At 40.3% G+C, this 23,352-nt stretch overlaps 1 long non-coding RNA gene across 1 annotated transcript in view; it reads left to right on the top strand.

Moving 5' to 3' along the window:
• The window catches only part of LOC122438652, a 56,865-nt gene that overhangs the window by 8,900 nt on the left and 24,613 nt on the right, over positions 1–23,352 (top strand). The window contains exon 3 of the long non-coding RNA XR_006268601.1: positions 16,345–16,441. This is a non-coding gene — a long non-coding RNA (uncharacterized LOC122438652). The remainder of the gene's footprint in view (positions 1–16,344; positions 16,442–23,352) is intronic.

The raw sequence follows: 23,352 nt of genomic DNA, 5'->3' as shown, positions 1-23,352 counted from the left end.
ATCAGTAATAAAAGTTAACCCACCCGACCAAACAAACAAGAAAGCCTATGAGATTTGAGTTGTTGATTTTATGGACCTGTCAATAATGTGAAATCTTTTTTTTTTTTTAGGTATTAAATGTGAATTGTTCATGACAAAAAAAATTCATGTCTGCCTAAGTATTGGCTCAGTTAGTAAAGAATCTGCCTGCAATGCAGGAGACCCAGGTTCAATCCCTGGTTGGGGAAGCTCCCCTGGAGAAGGAAATGGCAACCTACTCCAGTGTTCTTCCCTGGAGAAGAACTCCATAGACAGAGGAGCCTGGCGGGCTACAGTCCATGGGGTCGCAGAGCTTCTGACACAACTTCGCAACTAAACCACCACCACCACAGGTTTATAGCAATGATACAAGAATTACACTTGCAGTGGATAAAGACCTGGTCAGCTTAGATCTCATGTGACTACTTGGATGTAGATGTCATAGCTTAAGAATCGTTTTGAAGATTTATTGGGAATTTTCTTCAGTGACCTTGGTCACTCACTTGGTATAAGAATTGAAGGAAGTTGCTAGCCTCATTTCTTTTCTCTTCAGTGGAGTGGTGGGATTGGGTCAGTGGTTTTTGAACTTTAGTGTATGTAGACGTCATTGAGGGATTGTTAAAACTCAGATTGATGGACCCCACTTCAGAGTTTCTGACTCATTAGGTCTAGGGTAGGCCTAATAGTCTGCATTTCTTACACGTTCCCAGGTGATGTTGATGTTGCTGGTTGAAGGATTACGTTTTGAGAACCACTGGATTTGGTCATCTCTTCTAAAGTTCCATGATTCTATGCCTGTTCCCCTCTTCAAGTTGTAACACCTACCCTTTGATTTCTGCAGCATTATTTCATTTAAAGATTGCTATATGGAAAACTGAGGTTTCAACATTTTAAATGCATTAAATTAATTTTTAATGAGAGTTTCTTCAGAATCCCATATAGTTTGCAAAAATTCAGAGTCTGTTAAAACTCAGATTGGAGTTCTTACCCAATCGTAGAAGTCTCAAGGTAAAATATATTGAAATATTACTGATGCTATTAAATGACAAAATGACTGCCTGCGCTCCCTTAACCTGGATGTTTGGGTATCAAGTCTAACCAAGTGCCTCTTAATACACATCTATAGGGCAAGATGTAGCACATTAGGTAATTGTCAGAACTCATTAAATAAGTGTGTTTTGTTTTATTTTTTTGAGATGTAGGTCTTTTCTTAATTAAAGCCAGTCTATGGGTCCATAATGGGTTCTGATAATGTTAAATGGGGATCGTCCTCTGAAGGTAGCTGCCTTGTAGGAGACTCCTGGTTATAGGAATGAGGTACCCATTGGGAGATAAAGAAGCCAGGGCATGGCCATTCCCTATTTTGTGGACTTTGGGGAACAGTGGAGGCTCTGTAGTTTCCCAGTGAAGGGGCTTTGAGGTGGGAGTCTCTAGGAGCTCACTGGAGATACCAGGAGACTTCTTAAAGCAGTTCTTGCAGAGCAACCACACTGTACTTACCCAGAGTATATGTTTATTTTGCCAGGCTGGGGTGAGGGGGAGGAGGTGAAAGAGGGGGTGGACTTAGGAGGAGGGGTTGGTTCATGGAGATGCCAGGGCAGTCTAACAGGTGGTGCTGTGGAAACATTCCAGATTAGACTCCTGAGTGCCAAGAGTCAGATGGACTCAAGGTTGAGGTGACCAGAAGTAAGATTTGACAATGCATTTTATTTTATTTATTTTTATTTTCAGAGATATGACATGATTTATTTGAAAAAGATCATTCAAGCTGCTGTCCCTGAGAAATGGATTGACAGTGGGCAGGGAGACCAGCTCGGAGGCTGTTTTAGTAGTTTAGGTGAGGTAACAGTGATCTTTGTGAGAAGAGGAAAATGCAAATAATTGTAGATGTATTTTAGAAATGGAGACAATGCTTTTTAATATGAATGAATTTATTGGAAAAGAAAGCATAGTAAGATTTGGGGGGAATTCCCAGGTGGCGCTAGTGGTAAAGAACTTGCCTGCCAATGCAGGAGACCTAAGAGACCTAAGGGTTCGCTCCCTGGATCAGGAAGATCCCCTGGAGGAGGAAATGGCAACCTACTTCAGTATTCTTGCCTGGGAAATCCCAGGCTCCTGGACAGAGGAATCTCCCTGTAATGTAGGAGACCTGGGTTCGATCCCTGGGTTGGGAAGATTTGGAGGAGGGAATGGCAACTCACTCCAGTATTCTTAACCTGGAGAATCCCTATGGACAGAGGAGCCTGGCAGGCTACAGTCCATACAACTGAAGCGACTTAGCGCACACACAGTCTTATCTGAAAGCAAGGAAATAGAAAAGAAACAGGTGAAGAGTAAGGAATGGGAGGATAAAAATGAAAGGTTTCTAAACATTTTAAATGTTCTAAACCTGTTTGTAGGTATGTCAAGACTAGTTTATAGCACAGGCTTCTTTTGTTAGAAAAATAAATTAATGAGTTTTCATTTCCGGTGAATCCTTCGAATTAATCACCAGATGCTATTACTTGACTTAACATCAAATGCCTTTCCAAAGTTATGCCGAGAATTCATGCAGTGCTTACACTTTTAGATTGCTTTATGATCGTTAACTAGTTTAAATCAAATTCCTGGAAGGCACATACAGTGCTTATTACGGGTGTGTTTTATGGATTAGGAAACAAATCATTTGTGTAGCAGAGTCAGCAGAGCTGGGCTGAGGCCACGAAGTCTGCCTTGCTTTTCACATCTACCAGTTTTAAATTTTATCTCGAAATTCTTTTATTTTCTAATTTCCTTTATACAACGGTTGAACATTAAATCTTAAAGAGTTGATTTAGCATCCATATAATTGGTTTCAGACTGTATTTCATGGATACTACCTTAACTTTGAAAAGAACTCCATGTGATTTGCTACTCAGATCTGCAGACATTTCTAGACTGAAATATCTGCTAGAATCTTTGTAACAAAATCTGTGAGATAGTTTTGGATCCTTTAGACTGGACAGTTTGAGGCTGGGCTTGGCAGTCTTCGTGACAAGAGTGCCCATGGGCCAGTTTTCATTGAGCAACCAGAGGAGAGGAAGGTGCTGCTGTGAGATCCCACCCTTCATCTTTCTTAGAGTTTGTCCCCCTTTCCCCACCCCCACCCTCAGTACCTTTGAAAAGCTTCCTGTGCTTTAGAGAGTGAATTCACTTCACACACTAGCTCTTGGCAGTATCCGTCGTTGTCCTCCCATACCTCTTGAGGGTCCTGTCTTCCAGCTCCTGACAATTCTGTTTCTCTGACAGCCAGGCGGCTGGCTTCTGGTCGGCCAAAGCCCCCTGTGGATGTCCTTTATGATACTACCTCCACATCTTTCTGCGTTTTCCTTCTAGTTCTCTTTTCTGTCCTGTGACTGATCTTATTTAAGTTTGGTGGAACGAGTATCGAGGTTGCTGCTGTTACTGTTAAATCGCTTCAGTTACGTCTGATTCTGTGCGACCCCGTAGATGGCAGCCCACCAGGCTCCTCTATCCCTGGGATTCTCCAGGCAAGAACACTGGAGTGGGTTGCCATTTCCTTCTCCAACGCATGCATGCATGCTAAGTCGCTTCGGTCGTGTCCTACTCTGTGCGACCCTTAGACAGCAGCCCACCAGGCTCCTCTGTCCACGGGATTCTCTAGGCAAGAATAGTGGAGGGGGTTGCCATTTCCTTCTCCAGTATTGAGGTTGGAATAATGATCAGTGGGTACCTGCCTCTTTGGATGCTGTGCCTGGGGCTCTGTATTCTTTCCACTGGCTTCTAGTTCCCACTCATACAGAACCTTCTGAGTGTCCCAAGTCTGTGCCACAGGTTGCTCACCTGTAAAATGAGGGCTTGGTGGAGTAAGGTGTTTCTGGCCTTAAAGTGCTGTGATTGAGTTTTTTCACATTGTATTAGGACTGTGAACCCTCATAGGAGTACTTTAGCTTAGTGAAAGTCGCTCAGTTGTGTCTGATTCTTTGCGACCCCATGGACTGTACAGTCCATGGAATTCTCTAGGCCAGAATACTACAGTGAGTAGCCTTTCCCTTCTCCAGGGGAATCTTCCCAACCCAGGGATTGAACCCAGGTCTCCCGCATGGTAGGCAGATTCTTTACTAGCTGAACCACAAGGGAAGCCCTGTTAATCAAGACTGGCCTCCTTGTAGGGTGTTGCTTCTGAGTTTCAACTATCAGGCAGTCCAGGACTCCTTGAATTAGTCTGTGTGCAGTGTGTTTGGCCCTCTTTCCTTCAGGAGTTAGGGAGGGGTCTCAAGGGCACGCTTTTCCATACTTTCCAGACATACAAGCATCTAAGTCAGAGGACGTGAAAATTACCTGAACCCAAACACTCCACTGTGGAAAAGTTTTTGGCCCTCGCTGAAATCTTCTGCGGCTTTCATCTCCACGAAAGAAGCACTGGGCGATATTTGGACTACTAGGGAACTTGCTTAATATTTCTATTAGTTATTGTACAACTTATTAAAAGTTGGTAAAGAATCTGCCTGCAATGCAGGAGACCCCGGTTCGATTCCTGGGTTGGGAAGATCCTCTGGCGAAGGGATAGGCTACCCACTCCAGTATTCTTGGACTTCCCTGGTGGCTCAGCTGGTAAAGAATCCCGGCAATGCAGGAGACCCTGGTTCGATTCCTGAGTTGGGAAGATCTCCTGGAGAAGGGAAAGGCTACCCACTCCAGTATTCTGGCCTGGAGAATCCCATGGACTATACAGTCGCAGAGTCGGACATGGCTGAGTGACTTTCACTTTTTGTTAGTACTGAATCTTTTCATAATATTCACAACTACATCAGGCTTCTTATCTGTTCATTGTCATTGACAACTCTGTGCTTTCTGTTTTTATATTGATGTAGCATCCATTCATGGCACCTATTGTCCATTTTGTAAAAGTCTAGAATTACCATTTTTTGCTTTTTTGTTTCCATAGATTAATCTTTGCTAGTTATACTTGCAACACTTACCTCATCGGCTTTGTCTTTGTGTCAGTAATACCCCTTCAGCTTTTTCTAATTTTTATCTTTTAAAAATTGTGTAATATCTTTTTTTATAGGCTCTGCCCCAATAGAATTTGTGATGACTTGCCTAAAAATCCAGGTACCTGATAACAAGTGAAAAGTATTTTTAAATAAAATGCCATTCATAGCCTTTCTTTAGATTTTTTGTTGTTGTTGTTGTTGTTTTCCTTTCTTTAGATTTTATCTTTGAAATCTGTTACCTGTTTTATACTTTTTAGTTAACTGATGAAGTTACTGTGCTTGCAGACTTCTCCTATTTTCATGAAAAAGGTACCAAAATCCTTGCTTGCTCCCACTTTTAGAGGGTTCAAAATGAAGATTCCTCCTGCTATTAATTTTTCTGAACAGAGGCGTTTGTTCCGTGCCTCACGTATGTCTTTGTTCACACCTAACTAGCAGTTTAGAACAAGGACTTCATAGGCTTAGTGTATCAGTACCCTATTTAGTCATTTCATATCAGCTGCAGGATATTTTCAAGACACATATTTTTCAGTAATAGAAGATCATTTACAATTCTAAAAAACAGAAATATTTCCAGCAACAGATTGGCTTTAAAATGATTTTTAAAGTGATCATCTGTGGAAGAAACCATGGCTAATAATAGCTGTAGAGCGTTTGCTCATGTGTGGGGGACGTGATGATGGCATGAGATCCTGGGCTCCTTCTGTGTCTGAGGTTTCAGCCGCTTTGCTGAGGAAGGGGCCCATGTGGTTGAGGGTCGACCGCAGTGGCATCCTGAGGATCTGACTGGAAATGCCCTCCTTTAGAGGACTGTATTTCCTTGTTTTCTTTGGACAGCACCAGTTGTTTGAAACCACTGAATTGCATTTGTATAAATATACATAGTACTTGCTAAAACATCTTTTTGGATCACAGTGCTCTTGTGGAGTTAAGAGATCCACACTCTGGAAAGATGAGTCATTAGGAACATGTCAGGTCCTGGACATTCCCGGTAAACAGTCTAGTGTATTTTGGATCGGAGCTCCTTCTGTGTTACTGTTCATATGTTGGAAACCTAATCCTTGACACGGAGTCTAGGAGCAGGCACAAGTAAACATGTCCTCTCTGCACAAACTTTCTGTCCAGAACTGAACAAAAGAAAAACAAACAGGAACACTTCAAGGTGTCTGCAGCCTGTCCGAAGGCTTGTGGATGCTGGGGTACTGACAGGCCATTCCTCTTGCTTATTCTCCTGTCTTTCTGTTTTTCCGTGTTCTTTAACTCTCTTGATTTCCTTCCTTTCCCCCCGCCTACTCTTGGGTTCTTTTCTGTTTCTTCTGTTTTTTTCCTTCTCCTTTTGCCTTTCCCGTTCCTGGTATGGGTAGCCCAGTAACAACTGACAGTTCCCACAGGCATTCTTGTTAGTCTGACTAAATGGCAGCCCAGAGCCAAAGGCAGGCTTTTCTCTGACAAGATGCCGGTGCAGACTATTTCTGAATATTTCTATTTCTAAAGATGTGAGTATGTTTCTATAGCGGATGCCATGCTGAATGGAAAATAACTGTGAAATGTATAACTTTCCAAACTCTTTGGGATATTTAAATAGGCATTCGAATAGGTTTCAGATTGAAGTTTAAATTTTGTGCTAAAGGACGTCCTGCCAAAATGTAGATAATAGTAGATAATGAATTTTGAGATTCTTTGTATTTATGAAAATTTTGGTAAAAAAAAAAGGTGTGGTTTGAGTTAACAATAATGTTTTTAAATTGCCTAAGCTCTAACTAAGTTTGGTATAAAAAATGTGACTGAGTCAAATTTGTGTTAAATACACAGCTATTACTTCCGCCACTCTCACGAATCAGAGTGTACTCCATCTAACTCTCCAGGGCTTCAGAGCTAATTGAATTCTGTCTCCTTATTCTGTAGATGAGATAGTTTACTTAATTTTAACACCTGGTTAGTGGCATAGCTGACTACAGTTAAGTCTTCCCTTTCCTCGTTCCCGCTACTTTTTTCAGACAGAACGTTTTTTTTTTTTTTTTCAGAAAGTTAATTTCTGAAATTGAGAGGTCACCATGGGCAGAGAAGCCTGAAAAGAGTATATGAGTTCTAAACCTAGCTTGACTTGAATTTGCTAGTGGTGGGGTGTTTGAATTGGGGGTTTTAACCTCTCTGGACCTCACTTTTTGGAGGCTTGAACTACAGGCTCTCTTCCAGGCTTGTGACTTATACTCAAGTGAGAAAAATGAAATAGATTTAGAATTTTCCTGTTTTACATTTGTAAAATTTCAACTTGAGTCTTATTTCAAGAAGCGTTCCAGTTTTTTAGTAGGTATCCTTTGTATTGTATCTTATTAGTGAATTAACTTTTCCAAAATGTATTGTTGTTAGACACAGCTTGTTGTCTTAGTTGACATGATAGCTGCCTCGTGATTAACCAAAGTAGACACACATCCAGAGGCTGGTCTCCCTTAGTTTCAAACTGGTGGAAGAGTGCCATGCAGGAATATTCCATAGACAGATGACTGAGAGGTACTTTTTTTTTTTTCCTGCAAATTGTTGACAGTGTATTACTGTGTTGAGTAACGTCATATAAATAAAATGTAAGAGAATTGGCTATTCTCACTTCTAGGGTTGCTTTATTTGGGATTGTGAAACAGGTTTTTCCATTCTCACTAGGATAATCTGTCATTGTATCAGGGAGTGGACAGTCATGGCAGTCTGGAAGGTTAGGAAAGATGAGTTTAACGTGTTGGAGAAAAAGATGAGGAGACTGGAGAAGATTTGCTAAAAAGACTGAGCTTCGAGACCTTTCTCTCATTGCTTACCAGTAGTTCCCATGCCCTTCTTTGTTTGAAAAAACCTATTATTTCAATAAACGCTTTTTGAACTGGGTGCTGTAGGGATTACAAAAGAATTCTTCATCCAGAGCTTCTTCCTCTGGGTACTTACTCTCTTGCTGGGTTCTCAGTGCTTAGGCCATGAAAAGATGCAGTAAATGTCTGAGTGTCCCCAAAGAACTAGACAAGGAGAGAGAAGGGAGAAGGACTTGAGCAGTAGGAGAAGACCCAAAGGAGCCACAACATTTGAGCAGTTTGAGAAGAATAGCTAAAGAATTTCTTTTAATTTTCTTTTGGGGGAGAGTAGAAGGGGTGGGATTGGGTTTGGTTAGGACATAGGCCTGGGAGTCCAGAAGGGACAGTTGTATGTTTTAGGGTAGTAAATGAGGGGACCTTTGTGGAAGTTCCTTTATTACCCCATCTTTTTATTTTGAAAATGTCAAATCCTTAGGAAAACAGTAATGTGAACACCTGTTAACCCTTCTAGACGAATTGGTTATTAGCATTTTTGCCACGCTTGCGTCATGCTCTGTGTATGTACATGTTTTGAATCAAATGTGGTATATATATTTGTATGATTTTCTTTAACCACTTGAATATAAGTTGCAGATGCAATGACATTTCACCTTTAAATATCTGCTAAAGAGAACTTTATTCTGTGTAACCCCAGTACAAGATGCCACCCACCAATTTTTGGGTTGATAGAACATGATCTAGTATGTAGAAGATATTTACATTTGGGAGTGGAATGTGTATGTATCCATTTTATATCAGGTGGACCTGTCCAGCACAGTGTATGTTTAATGAATTGGTGGAACAAGAAGAGTAGGACCACAGAAACTGGTTTCAACATATTTTAAAAGTCCTATATAGCCAGTAAGATAGAAAAAGGAAGCCCTTTATATTCTGATATGCTATATTCTTGAAGATACTATCTTAGATAAGGATAAAGCATAGAAGAGTCTAAAAAAGGAGATGGACGGATGGATAGATAGAAAAGAAAAGAAAGAACAATGGTGGACGGATAAACAATGGTGGACGGATAGAAAAGAAAAGAACATCTCGGAAGGATAAAAAATGAACTATAACATTTTCATGTCTTTAGGTGAAGGAAGTAGATAGCTGGAGGGCAGGGAATACTTTTTTTTTTAACCTTTTGAACTTTGAACATTATTTACTAAAAACGGTAAGTAAGCATAGGCTTAGGTTAATACTGCCATTAACCTTGTAGGGTATAGGACCATACTTCTCTCTATGTGCTAAAGAAATTTGGAGAATGAGACCTGAAGCAAAGATGGAGGAAATTTTTTTATCTCTTAAATTTTGAAGGGACATTTGATGTTTGTGTCACTTAAGGAAAAGGCTGTTCACGGTGTAAGGAGGTATTGTTTTCAGAAAGTGCTGGTGTGGAGAAGAGGGACTTGGGGCGGGGGGGTGGGGACAGTGTCCAGAAAGTCTGTACTTCCATAGAGGAAGCATGAAGGAGGTCTCTTAGGAGTTTGTTCATTCCTCTTGGATATTTATTTTTTCTCCTATAAGAATGAGAAACAAGAAGAGAATTTTGTCATTTCTTTCAGTAGAAAAATACAGAAGATGGCAAACAGGACATAGAATTTATTTATATTGTGTGTATATTTCTGCTACCTTTGATGGTGAGAGAAGATAAATATGTTAAAAGCTGCTAAGAGAAAGTGAACATTTAGGAACAATAGCTGGATATTCTCTTTATTTTTAAAAGAGATTCTTGGGTTTTACTGAAGATTATCTGAAGGTTCAAAGAAAATCTTACTGAGTCATACTAGAAATCAGCATTATTAGTAAATTGTTTCCGATACTGACTCTGTGGGTGTTATACAGTGTGAGCGTTTTTATGTATTTATATGGTGAACTTGTGTGATATTTATGCTTAAAATTAGTTTTTTTGAAGTGTTCTGAAATATGTTGCCTGAAAGGTTAAAATTAATTTCAGGGTTAACTCAGCCACGTTCCCCCTCATTTTTGAGTGATTAACACAAAGTTATCGATTGGTACCCAGTGCGGGTTCTCTGGAAGGCTGGTGTTTCTTAATCAGTGAGTATTGAATTGCTCGCAGTGTCCATTAGGTGTCCTGCGGCTAATGGAGACAGATGGTCCACCCTTGATAGATGTTTCTGGAAAGTTAGCACGTCCACAGTGGTAGTTACATTCCCGTCAGGGAGGGAAGCCACTGACCGCTCAGGCAGGCCTTCAGGAGGAGGGAAACTGCGGTCTAATTGGGCCTCTCCAGTGTGTGACCTTGCAGGGAAAGAGTTTTGATATTATCAGTTCTTTCAGAGTTGATGAGGACTGTGAGACTGGACGATGTTAAGTAAGCTAAGCAGAATTACAAGCTTACAGGATATTGAGCATCCCAGCCAGGTAATCTGCCAAGGTTACTCTGGTCAGTTGTAATCTGGTCAAAAGGATAAAGTTTGGACTTTAACTTGGTGAACATAGAAATGAGATGGGGAAGAATGAGATATTTTCAACTGATACTTTCATCAAGTCTTGAGAATTTGGTAGAGGACCTTCCCCCCCCCATCCCCAGGGCTATTCTGCCTTAAAAACTGGCCCTTAAAATCAGAGCATCTTTATATTTTGGTTCTGGATAAACATGAATTCTTCTCTGGTATTCTTTGCAGTTAGTTACCAAAAGCCCCATTACTCTGTGTCAGATATGTTACAATACAAAGGTAATGATATAACAGCAATAGTAATAATGAGAGCTTACCATGTGTTGGGCATTTTGCAAAAATGTGGAGTTCCCCTCCCCCACCTATTGTTCCATCAATCCCACAAAAGCCCTAGGAAATAGATAGTATTATCATTCCCACTTTATAGACTATCGAAGTTTAGGAAAGCTCATGACTTGGAGCCCAAGTTCAGAGGCAGGTAACCTGACTCTAGAGAAACTTACTATCTTAGCCACATGTCATGGAATTTCTTTTGCACATTTCACCTTCTTTCCAGTTGTGTTTTCCTTAGGATCTAGCATGGCTGTTTTGAGACACCTTATCTCTCAAGTGAACACTTAGGAAATAATGGTTATTGTTAAAATATTTAAGCTGTAACTTTTAGTGTAGTTTCTTTTTGAAGACTGCTGATCTTAATCTGTTTTATGGTAATTCTGAGTAATAGTTTCATTTAGAGGATGGACCATTAAAAGTGAAGGTTGGGAAAAAAGCCCAAGGATAATGCAAAGAAAAACTATTTTTTCTTAGATTCTCTTACTGTTAACACTTTCCCCATTTACTTTATCATTTGTGTGTATTTTCTTGTTCTTTATTTGTATGTGTGTGTGTGTGTATCAATGTATTTTTTCTGGATCATTTGAGAATGTTACATATATCATGGCCCTTTACCCCTGGATATCTTAGTGTGTATTTCCTGAGAACAGGGATGTTCACTTATACAACAGAAACTATTTCATAAATTTACATTGTTAAAATATTCTTATCTAATCTACTGTCTATGTCACAGTCTGTCAGTTGACCTAATGTTGTCCTTTATAACATTTTCCCCTGTGGTGTGAGATCCAGTCTAAGGTTATATGTCACATTTACTTGTTGCATGTTTACCGTCCTTTCTCCTGGAGTGTTCCTGCAGTTTGTCTTTCATCAGATTGACAGTTTTTAAATTCCTTCTTCTGTATTTGTCTGAAGTTTCCTTATCATTAGGTGCAGGTTATGCATTCTCAGTCAGATCTTCATTCTCCTTGTTTATTCTTTTTCAAAATTAGAAAATTACCAGTGATCCAATAATATTATCTAGGTACAGATCTTGGATTCCATCAGTTATTCCCAAAATGTCTTTATAGTAGGAAAATGCTAGGCCATACGTTGCATCTGGTCGCCTTTCACCTGAAACAGTTTTTCCGTCTTTGTGTTTCATGGCATTGACAGTTTTGAGGAGTAAGTCGGTTATTATTCGCATATCCTTCAGTTTTGGTTTGTTTGAAGTCGCCTCCTGTTGAGGTTCAGGTTTTGTGCTTTTGGCAGCAATGCTGCGCAGGGGACACTGTGTTCTTCTCAGTACATCATTTTCAGAAGCACACAATGTCCGTTTGTCTCACTTCTGGCCATGTTGACCTTGAGCCTTTGGTTAAGGCCCTATCTGCCAGGTTTGACCAGTGTTACTCTCTCCCTCTTTTCAAACAGTAACTATCTTGTGGAGTGATGTTTTTCATTAATAAACTATTGCTCCTCAGATTTATAGGCTTTGGAATCCATGGATGATTCTTGACTGAATCAGTTAGTCTTATGATGGTTGCCCAATGGTGATTTAAAATTTCATCATTCCCTCTTCATTTATTCACTGGCTTTCTTCCACAAAGTGTTCCCTTATCTCTCACTGAAAAAAAATATGAGATTAGACTCATGAATTCTTACTCTATTCTTATCTTTACTTATTTTGAAGCTCTAATTGCCTTAGATTTGGCCAATAGGTGCCTCCTGAAGCTGACTGCTGTGTAATTTTGGCACATCTGCACGGTTCGCTGACGCATCCGCACTTTCTGGAACACAGTGGTCCTCCTCCTGTACTGTCTCTGCCTCAGCCCTGGAACTGGCCATTCCTCCGGGCAGCATATGAGGGTGCCTAGTTCTCTATATCCTGGCCAAACTGTGACTTTTCATACTGTTTCATTTTTGCCAATCAGATAGATCAGAAATAACATCTCAGTGTAATTTCAATTTGTATTTCTTTTATAAACAAAACTGAACATCTTTTCATATGTGTATACTTTGTGTGTGTGTCTGCATATGTGTGTGTGTGTGTATGTGTGTATTCATGGGACTTTCCAGGTGGCTCAGTGGTAAAGAATTCACCTACCAGTGCAGGAGATGCAGGAGGCACAGATTCGATCCCTGGATCAGAAAGATCCCCTGGAGCATCTCACTCCAGTATTGATGCCAGGATAATCGCATGGACAGAGGAGCCTGGCGGGCTACAGTCCATGGGGTTGCAAAGAGCCAGACGTGACTGAGCACGCATGCATACATTTGTATATCATGTCCTTTCCCGTTTTTCTGTCAAGTTAGTTGTCTTTATTTCCTCAATTTTAAGTCTTCTTTATGTATTATGGATGTTAGCCCTTTATCTGTAATATGAATGCAAATATTTTCTCCCGTTTTATCTTTTATCTTTTATTAACCAAAATGATTTTTTTTGCCATGCAGAAAAAATTGTTAAACATTTTTATGTAATCAAATTATCAGTCTTTTATTCTTCCTGATTTTGACTCATAGTTAGTGTGTCCTTCCTTGTATCAAGTTTAGAGATGAATTTGCCATTTTTCCCTCTCGTACTTATATTGGCTTCATTGTTTTACATTTAGATCTCTGATTTGTTTGGAGTCTGTTCTTTATGGTATGAATTTTATCTTTTTCTAAATGACTAATCAATTGCTTTAACCATTTATTAAAAAATCAGTTTTTGCCCTAGTGATTTTTAGACTCCCTCTTTTATCATAAGCAGTACTAACATTCTGGTTTTGAGCTTGCTGTACTACCCCGCTGATTCGTCTGTCTGCTTGTGGGCCGGTAGCACACTTTTCACTTCAGAGGCTTTATAGCATAATTTAATGTTTGGGAGGCCTAGTCCTCCCCTCTGCCATTTGATGTTTTCCTGGCTGTTCTTGCACATGTATTTTTAATATGAAGCTCTGTATCAATTTTTCAGCTTCATTGAAAAGAATTATTGGTATATTTATGGGAATTGTATTACATTGATAAATTGACTTATAACAAATTGACATTTTTATGATGTTGGCTTGTTCTGTTCCAAAATAAGAAATGTCTTTCTGTTTGTTAAGTTCCTCATTTGTAGCTTTTTAGGAATGTTATATAAAGTTTTCCTCAGAAGGATTTTATACGTGTTATTAAATTTATTCTTAAATATTTTATTCTCTTTGTGAAACTTTTTTTTACGTATTATATCATTGCAGTCAGAACAGGTCAGTACATGTAGACCTGTTTCATTTTCTAAAATGGACCTTTGGTAGTCTAGTTTAACTTTTCCTGTATTGGTATATTTTATGTTGCTTCTGAGTTTTCCCTACTATAAACAATGCTGTGGAGGATATCTTTGTACCTATATTTTTGCTTACTTGTATTTATAAAACAGATTCTTGAAAGTGGAATTGCTTATTTGTAGATCATGTAGTTTTTTTGGTGGTGTTTAATACCAAATTATCCTCTCAAACTATTTGACACTTTTTAAACAAAGTAAACTTTATTGTATATGTCCTCTCTTAAAAGATATTCAAAGCTTTCTTTTTGAAGGAAGGGTCATAAAAGTTAGTTCTAAACAAAAAAGTATGTTTCCATTAACATGGGGAATGTAAGGGTAGCAAAGTCATGATTTCTCCCTATAACTTAAAGATAGTTTTGGAAATCAAATATGTGTTTATTTATATACATTGCAAAATAGAAGCATTTCTTTGGTAGGTAGACTTAGAACTGAGCCCAAAAAAAGTGTTGAATTTAGGTTAGTAGGGAGACTCAAAGGACATTTCATGTGAGAATAGCATAAGTTAAAGAAGCGGAATTTTACCATGTTACATGAGGTCAGTGAAATAACTGGCCTTTAGACTGAAGCAGGTGTTTGTTCTTGAAGATAAAGTAGGAACAGTTTGGGGAAGACCTTGTGTCCCGCAGAGTTTGGATTTGATCCACTGGGCAGTAGAAAGACTTTCTGAATTAGTAATCTATTGCCATGTAACAAATTACCCTTGAATTTAGTGGCTTAGAACTAAACAAGCATTTTATGGTCTCTTAACAATTTCTGTGGTTCGTGGGTCAGGGATTTGGAAACTCTTGCGAGAGTTCTATTCCTTAGAAGCAAGCCAGTGGATTCAGCCCACACTCAAGGCAGGGAGAAGGCGGGCATTAGGTTCCACCTTTTAAGGAGAGGGTTTCAAAGTATCTGGGGACGTTTAAAACCACTATCTGTGTTCTGAAGAAAAGGAGGGGTGTATGATTTTGAAATGAAGAATACCACGGTATCTAGCAGATTAATCTGGTAGCAGTGGCAAAGAATAATTGAAGAAAGGGACAAATAGATTGACCTTAGTGCAGTAATCCAGCAGCAGTAGGGTTAATGGTGGAGTTAGTTGAGGGAGATGAGAGAGAACAGGGGTGCTGCAGAAAGAGAGGACGATGTGAGTAAAAAGTGGTTTCAAGGTTTTCTGACCTGCAGAATGATCAGGCATGTAGTAACTGGAAAGAGAAAACAATTTTGAGGGGATAAAGGTGCTTGTCTGGTTTTAAACATTGAAGGGGAAATTCCTAAGCCCTTGAAACATGAACCAGGTCTCATGTTGAAATGTCTAGCCAAAGAAGGAAACTTAATGTGAAGTTTAACCCTCATGTGAAGTGAGGGTTACACTCTTCAAAGGATGAGTGTACAGAGAGGCAGACCAGAGAGCTGAAGACCAAGTCTCTGGGGGAAACCATGGTCTGGAGTCTGGTTAGAAGGGAGTGAAAAAGTTGGCTTAAACCTCAACATTTGGAAAACTAAGATCATGGCATCTGATCCCATCAGTTCATGGCAAATAGATGGGGAAACAATGGAAACAGTGACAGACTTTGTTTTTGGCGGGGAGGGGGGGGGGGCTCCAAAATCACTGCAGATGGTGACTGCAGCCATGAAATTAAAAGGCACTTGCTCCTTGGAAGAAAAGCTATGACCAACCTAGACAGCATATTAAAAAGGAGAGACATTACTTTACCAACAAAAGTCTATCTAGTCAAAGCTAGGATTTTTTAGTAGTCATGTATGGATGTGAGAATTGGACTATAAAGAAAGCTGAGTGCCAAAAGAATTGATGCTTTTGAACTGTGGTGTCGGAGAAGACTCTTGAGAGTCCCTTGGACTGCAAGGAGATCCAACCAGTCCACCCTAAAGGAAAAAAGTCCTGAATACTCTTTGGAAGGACTGATGCTGAAGCTGAAACTCCACTACTTTGGCCACCTGATGCGAAGAACCAACTCCTTGGAAAAGACCCTGATGTTGGGAAAGATGAAGGCGGGAGGAGAAGGGGACGACAGAGGATGAGATGGTTGGATGGCATCACCAACGCAATGGACATGAGTTTGAGTAGGCTCCGGGAGTTGGTAATGGATAGGGAAGCCTGGCATGCTGCAGTCCATGGGGTCGAAAAGAGTCAGACCCGACTGAGCGACTGAACTGAACTGAGAAGTGGAGCTGGATCTGTAGCATTAGAGAAAGATCTGGCTGTGTTCCTGATAAGAACAAAAAAGGTGAAGTGATCGAGAACGTCAGATATCAAGGAATCTGAAAAGAGTGATGTTTGAAATTAATGCATCTGCCTGTAAGATTATTAGAGGTGACAGCACTTTAAGTGGAGTAGAACAATTTTGGAAATTGGATTATAACATTTAATTTGATGATTAACTTTTTAAAAAAATGTGCCTAAAGTGGGAGGATGAGTGGCTGGCATGCCTTTCATCACTTAGATTCTGAGATCTTACATCCTTCTTGCCTCCTTTTAGCACCTCCAAGCCTTCCTGGAGTGGAACTTCTGCTCAGTTCTTGGATGGAGGGATGCAGTATGACTTTCCTTCACTTGTTTTCAGGAACTCTTTAACTGTGAGTGAAATCAACTTACTTTCTAATTTTTTTTTTACTTCTCATACTGTTTTGACTGTTCTTATCTGTGCTTTTCCCCCCTCCTCCCTTCCTTTACCTCCCCTCTAGTTAGTGTGACTTCAAGATCAGATCCAAGCAAGGGGTCACCTGTTTTCCCTCTTCCTTATCTCTCAGCTTGAAGCACAATTCTGTTATTCATTGGTTTTGTTCATTGAACTTTTGGAGATGATTAGTAAATCTGATTAACATAGCTTCTGACAAAGAGAAATACTAAATTGACAGGTCATTTTGTATTCTTTTATGTATCTGTATATGTATTTAATCAGTTTTCAAGTTAGTAAAATAATTGTTAATAAGGTGGAACAAAAAACATGAAAATATTTTAAAAATCACTTTATGTGAAATAGTTTAAGATTTCTATAAGGACTTGAGATCAGATGGACCAAGGAATTATGTAGTAGAATACTGACATAGCCAGAAATGAAATCTTGAGTTTTCTCTACTACATGGTGTGATGATTATTATTTTGATTTTTTTTTCTAATAGGGCTATTTTTTAAGAATAACTTTTGAGTCTTCTAAAGACTTCGAGAAACTAAGTTAGTGTATAAGTAGTAACTATGGGTCTAAATTAAAGGATAGACTTTATACTGTGGAAAAAGAAGAAAAGAACTGTTGCTGATAAATACTTTCCAGCTCAAAAAGATCTGGCCGCTCATGGTAACATCGTCTCTGAATAAATAGGGCAACATTAGAAGATGTATGCTAGTTCTGCATTGTTCATGGAAGGTGGGCATAGGAAGAGCTGAGAGGGGCAGGGGAGGGGGAGAAAGCCATCAGGAGTGAAGGAAGTGAGAGAAATTTTGGCGTGGAGAGCTCAGAAAAGAAGAAACTGTTAGAGGAAGCATGAAATGAGAAACATGGGCTCTGAACATGTCAGTACTGCCATGACAGTTCTTACGTCTCTTTTTCATTTTGTGTATTAAGTTTTTTGTGTGTCAGTGGATATGAGAGAGGGACAGACAAAAAGTGAGGTGTGTCCTAGGAAAATGCCACTTTTGTTGTTTATTTTCATGGTTAAATGTGTGGATATATTTACAAGGACCGTCTCATGACTTCTACTACTTGTACTTTGGCAGTGAAAAAGCAATTGGTGTGATTAATTGATGTATTTCTCTTTTCCTGCCTCCGTCCATCCTATCCCCTCCTCTCTCCCTAATGTTGTCTGAGACTCACTTTGAGCGCCATCCGTCCCAGACCCTTCCTCTAGTGGCCTTCTCCCATACCCAGTGCTCCATACCATGCTGGGTTCCTTGTCCTCCTCTGGATCCCTTCACTCCAGAATGTCCTGAGAATCACTCTATCACTGGTCTCCTCCAACATGTTATATAAATGTCTGTTGAGGTGTTTGTTTTCCCTACTAGACTATGAATTCCTTAGTGGAAGGAGTCAAGCCTTACTCACCTGTGGATCCCCACGTTTAATGAGTGTTAGTGGAATGAACACACGACTGATTTCCCACGCCTTGTAGTCGACACACCACCAGCATGGCAGTGGTGACACTGCACTTCAGTGGTCAGGAGATCTGGTGGCAGATCATGTGAGCCGTAGAGAATCAGTTCAGTTCAGTCGCTCATTCGTGTCCGACTCTTTGCGACCCCATGAATCGCAGCACGCCAGGCCTCCCTGTCCATCACCAGCTCTTGAGTAGACTGAAAAAATGAATAGAGTGGACTTCCTGACCTTGAGATGCTCCTCTGATTAGGTTTCACCCATGGCTCGGGAGTGAGAGCCAAGTGTAGATGAATGAGACTGTGTGGTACATGTCGCAGCAGAGCCTCACACACAGACAGCCTTGAAAGCCTGTGACCAGTTCTGCCTGGGGAGGTTGGGAAATGGGTAGGCAGCTGCTCACCTCATGGAGAAGAAGGAGCAGGGTGTACCAGCCGTGGAGGTCCGAGGATCACTGTTTGAGAAGTTGAGAAGGAGCTTGAGGCTCCTGGAAGTTGGTAAGTAGACACATGGTAGGAAATGAGATTAGAAGGAGCGAGTTTGTAATCCTGATAGCCAGTCTTTGCCCTGTTGATTGTGGGGAACCACTGGAGATTTTAAAATCGTAGGAATGGCACAGTCTCACCATTTTAGAAAAATGCTCTGGCAGTAGTGTGAAAATTGGCCTGGATGGGGATAAACTAAAGAGAGTGGACTAGTTAGGAGATGAGTGAACGCAGTGGTGCAAGACGAAGGGCCTGGATGAGAGCTCTGACAGTGGGGGCTGGAAGAGGAGGCCATGTGGAGTACGCTTTGGGAGGTAGAATTCGTGAGATTTATGGACCAGAGCTCCATGTAGCAGTTGTGAGAGAGATGGAAGAGTAGCAAATGGCTGCAGATTTTTGAATCCTCTAGCCATTGGATGGGAGGAAGCTTGGACTTCTTTTTGGACATCTGAAAGGGGGGCATCAAAATGGCAACGACTAGCAGACCATTGGCAATGTGACTCTGGAGTTTAGGAAAGATGTGGGTGGTGGAGTCACATTGTGTGGATGGGTGAGATTACTAAAGAGGAAATAGCTGGGCATAATGAGGGCAGCCCGTGCAAAGGACCCCTGGACATTCCAGCCTTTAAAGGGCAGGAAAAGCCCATTGAAGAACAGCTTCAAAAAGGGAAGTGGTCGTGCTATATTTAAAATGTATAGCCAACCAGGACCTACTGTAGTGTTTTATTGGAACTCTGCTCAATGTTGTTGGCAGCCTGGATGGGGAGTTTGGCGGAGAACGGATACATCTTACAGGTACGGCTGAGTTCCTTTGCTGTTTACCTGAGACTCTCACAACATTGTTGATCAGCTATACTCCAATAAAAAATAAGTTTATAAAAAAGGGAAGTGGTCGGGATCAGATACCATCAAGAGGTCAAGCTGGGATGAGAAGTAGGATGAGGCCATTGAATTGGATCAAGTCAGAGGCTTTCAGTGAGAAAAATTACAATGCTGGTGTTAGGAACTTCATTCTAGTGGCCAAGTGCTGTGGGTGTTAATGAGTATAGACAATGAGTATGTACAGACCACCTTAAAAACAATTTGAAATAGGAGGTAGATTCAGGAAAAGGGTACTGGGAAGGTCTTTATTTTGGCATAAGGTAGTATACTTCTGTATATGTATAAATAGTATATATAGTTTTTTTTTTTAACCTATGAGTGTTTCTCTGAATTCTTGAATTTTCTGTCTTGTGTCAATGAAAGACATTTTTTTAAAAAAAAGACCTAAGCAATGACAGGGACATACCAAGGCTGTTTAAGTGGATGATCCTGACAAAGTAAAAAAAGTCATTTACAGAGCAGTTATTTCTAGAACTCGGGACCTTCACGGAAGTAAGCCAGTGGGCTTCAGTGTTCTTTGAAGTCTGCGCTTATCTCTGCATTTTTGTTCAGTGTTTTGCTTTGAAAGCTTGGAGAGCACCACTGAGTTTTGGAGTTTCATCTGCGTTCTGTGATCAGCTGTTAAGAGAGATCTGAAGTCTGAAGTTTGTGTTGACTTTAGAAAGTCTTTCTCTGAAGCCCATTTTTGGAGTGAGTTTAAAGAAAGAGGAGTACCAAAGCCAGGTTCAGTCTTATAGTGGATGCTTGGAAAAGGATAAGTGGTTCTCTGGGACCATTAGAGTGGATCAGATTACCTTCTAAAGTAATGATGAAAACAAAGACTTAAGTCAGAGGGACTATAAAACACCCTAGATTCTTCCTTCAGGCAAATGATACCAAGTCATCAAGGATAGATAATTGTTTTCTCTCCATTTTATTTTTTTTTTTAATATTGACAGAATTAGAAAGTTTATAACCCGTGTCAGTGGTACATGTTTAAGTATTTTAGTATCCAGGTAATTAGGAAGTATGGAATCTCTTATGCTTTATTTCAAGGCTCTCCTGTTGTTCTGACTGCATACATTTAAAAGCAACTAATTAATATCCATAGTGAAAAATTTCTCATCGTAAAAATCATGGATAAGGCAGGCACTTGCCTACCTGGAGTCAGGGATTTAAACCACAATAAAATGTTTATAACTTATTGTTTTATTCAGATGTAAATGAAAGAACAATGCTCAAGATATAGCAAAGATACCTTTAAAGCTTGCAATTTGTGTGACCCTTGTTGAGTCAGGTGAGTGGGTGATATTGGACAGAGAGAGTTATAGAAAAAATGACTTCTAGCAAGGACCCAGGCTAAAGAGAACAGGGGGATGAGGTTGAATATATGCTCAAGGAAAAGGAGTCTCTTAAAGGGGGACCGTGAGTGGTATGGTGGTGGGTCTAGTGGCCTAGGGGAAGGCTTTTGTCCTTAGAGGACTAGATCTGGGGCCTGTGGGGAAAAGGACTCTCTCTGTCTTTGCCTCAGGACTCAGAGAGCTCACCCTGCTTCTGGGAATGGAGGTAGAGCATCCTAACAGAGAGTACTGACTTCAAGGAGTTGCTGACCAGAGGGAGAAGGAAATCGTGGAAAGCCTAGGAGAGTCCTTTTTCTAGGCCTACCATGAAATTGCCCATACTGTGCTTAAAACTTAATCCAAATGGATAGCATTTGTATTCCCAAGATGCACTCGTAGTAAATAGATGCACTGTCAGTCTGTTACTCAATAAGGAGTGAGTATCAAGTAGGGGATTCTTATTCTCAGACAAGAGAGAGCAGGATGATATCTTCACAGGGCAAAACTCTGATGCATTTAATTCAGGTAGGGTGACAAAACCCAAGTGTTAAATGTCAAGGGGCAGAAAAGTACTCTTTTTTTTTTTACATAGCAAGTGATCCTTAAAAATTTTTCTTTAATTGCCATCGTTCACAACATGGCTGGATTTGGCCCACTTAAACTGCTATAGGTCCAGGAAGGGTAGAAACCTGCAATTTATTCATTCACATAGAAAGGAACCCCAGTAGCATCAACAGAATATAGAACCTGGAGGTATAATAATATAATATGATTGTCCTTACTGTAGGTGGAATCCTGAGACTGGAATAGGTTTGAGGTGTAGAGGTGTACATGACTCTAGTTTAATTATCCTCTGGTTTTTGTCTTCATTGTCTAACTGTTATTATGTTATATGAAACTGAGTATTCTCTACTTTAAATTGGAGCAGGAGTTACTCTTTGATACCAGATAACACCTTAGCTCATGTTCTCATTCAGGATGTATTTCAGTTCAGTTTAGTTCAGTTGCTTAGTCATGTCCAACTCTTTGTGACCCCATGGACTGCAGCACACCAGGCTTCCCTGTCCAACACCAACTCCTGGAGTTGCTCAAACTCTTGTCCATTGAGTTGGTGATGCCATCCAACCATCTCATCCTCTGTCGTCCCCTTCTGCTGCCTTCAATCTTTCTCATCATCAGGGTCTTTTCCAATGAGTCAGTTCTTCGCATCAGGTGGCCAAAGTATTGGAGCTTCAGCTTCAGCAGCAGTCCTTCCAATGAATATTCAGGACTGATTTCCTTTAGGATTGATTGGTATGAACTCTTTGCTGTCCAGGGACTCTTAAAAGTCTTCTCCAACACCACAGCTCAAAAGCCTCAGTTCTTTGGAGCTCATTTCCCTTTGGGCTTCCCTGATAGCTCAGCTGGTAAAGAATCCGCCTGCAATGCAGGAGACCCCGGTTCGATTCCTGGGTCAGGAAGATCTGCTGGAGAAGGGCTAGGCTACTGACTCCAGTATTCTTGGGCTTCGCTTGTGGCTCAGCTGGTAAAGAATCCGCAATGCGGGAGACCTGGGTTTAATCCCTAAGGTTGGGAAGATCTCCTGGAGAAAGGAACAGATACCCACTCCAGTATTCTGGCCTGGAGAATTCCATGGACTGTATAGTCCATGGGGTTGCAAAGAGTCAGACATGACTGAATGACTTGCAGTTCACTTCATTTTTCTTTATAGTTCAAATCTTATATCCATACATGACTGCTGGAAAAACCATAGCCTTGACAAGATGGACCTTTGTCAGCAAAGTATTGTCTGCTTTTTAATATGCTGTCTAGGTTGGTCATAGCTTTGCTTCCAAGGAGCAAGTGTCTTTTAATTTCATGCCTGAAGTCACCATCTACAGTGATTTTGGAGTCCAAGAAAATAAAGTCTCTCACTGTTTTCATTGTTTCCCCATCTATTTGCCATGAAATGATGGGATTGGATGCCATGATCTTAATTTTTTGAACGTTGAGTTTTAACCCAGCTTTTTAAAAATGATTATTTATGTATTAGTTAACATAATGTATTTAGGATGTAGTAAGTCAACAGCTAAGTCTTAACACATACTAAATACAAGTGTATTGCGTGTTTTGAGTGAAAACTATGACAAAATCAGAGGCAAATGTTATTCTCAAGTGATCTAATGGGAGAGGAGGATGGACTGAGGATGGGGAACATGGGTTCTGTGGTCAGACCCAACCTGAGTTCAGATCCTCATTTTGACATATACTGGATATATAACCGTGGATAAAGCTGCTCAGTCTCTCTAAAGCTTCCAAGTTTATACATCTAGGGCATGTCAAGACCAGGATCTGTGTAATAGTACCTGTTTCACTGGAGTGCTGGAGATAATGGTTTATAAACTTAGGAACTTGGGAAGTCCTCTGTGAATCTTGGCAGCACACAGAGAAGAGAATACTGCCCTGTGGGTCTAGAGTATTGTGACTTTGCTGGAAGTTCAGTGGTAGAGATAAGACTTGGGGAATTATCTGTATGGAAGCAATCACCCAGACTATTGGATTCTGAATGAGATTGCCAGAGACAAACTCAAGAAAAACAGGACAGAACACAGAATCTTGATTTTTTTTTTTTTAATCCACAGAAGTGAACTAGCAGTTATATTTCTTATTTTCTTTGATGTTTTGTTTCATTACCTTGTGATAACTCATATGTTAAGGAAGTTGAATCAGGCTGA

Source organism: Cervus canadensis, chromosome 3 (assembly GCF_019320065.1).
Source record: "Cervus canadensis isolate Bull #8, Minnesota chromosome 3, ASM1932006v1, whole genome shotgun sequence".
NCBI lineage: Eukaryota > Metazoa > Chordata > Mammalia > Artiodactyla > Cervidae > Cervus > Cervus canadensis.
Note: the sequence above shows the minus strand (reverse complement) of the source record. Positions and strands in the feature narration are given on the sequence as shown.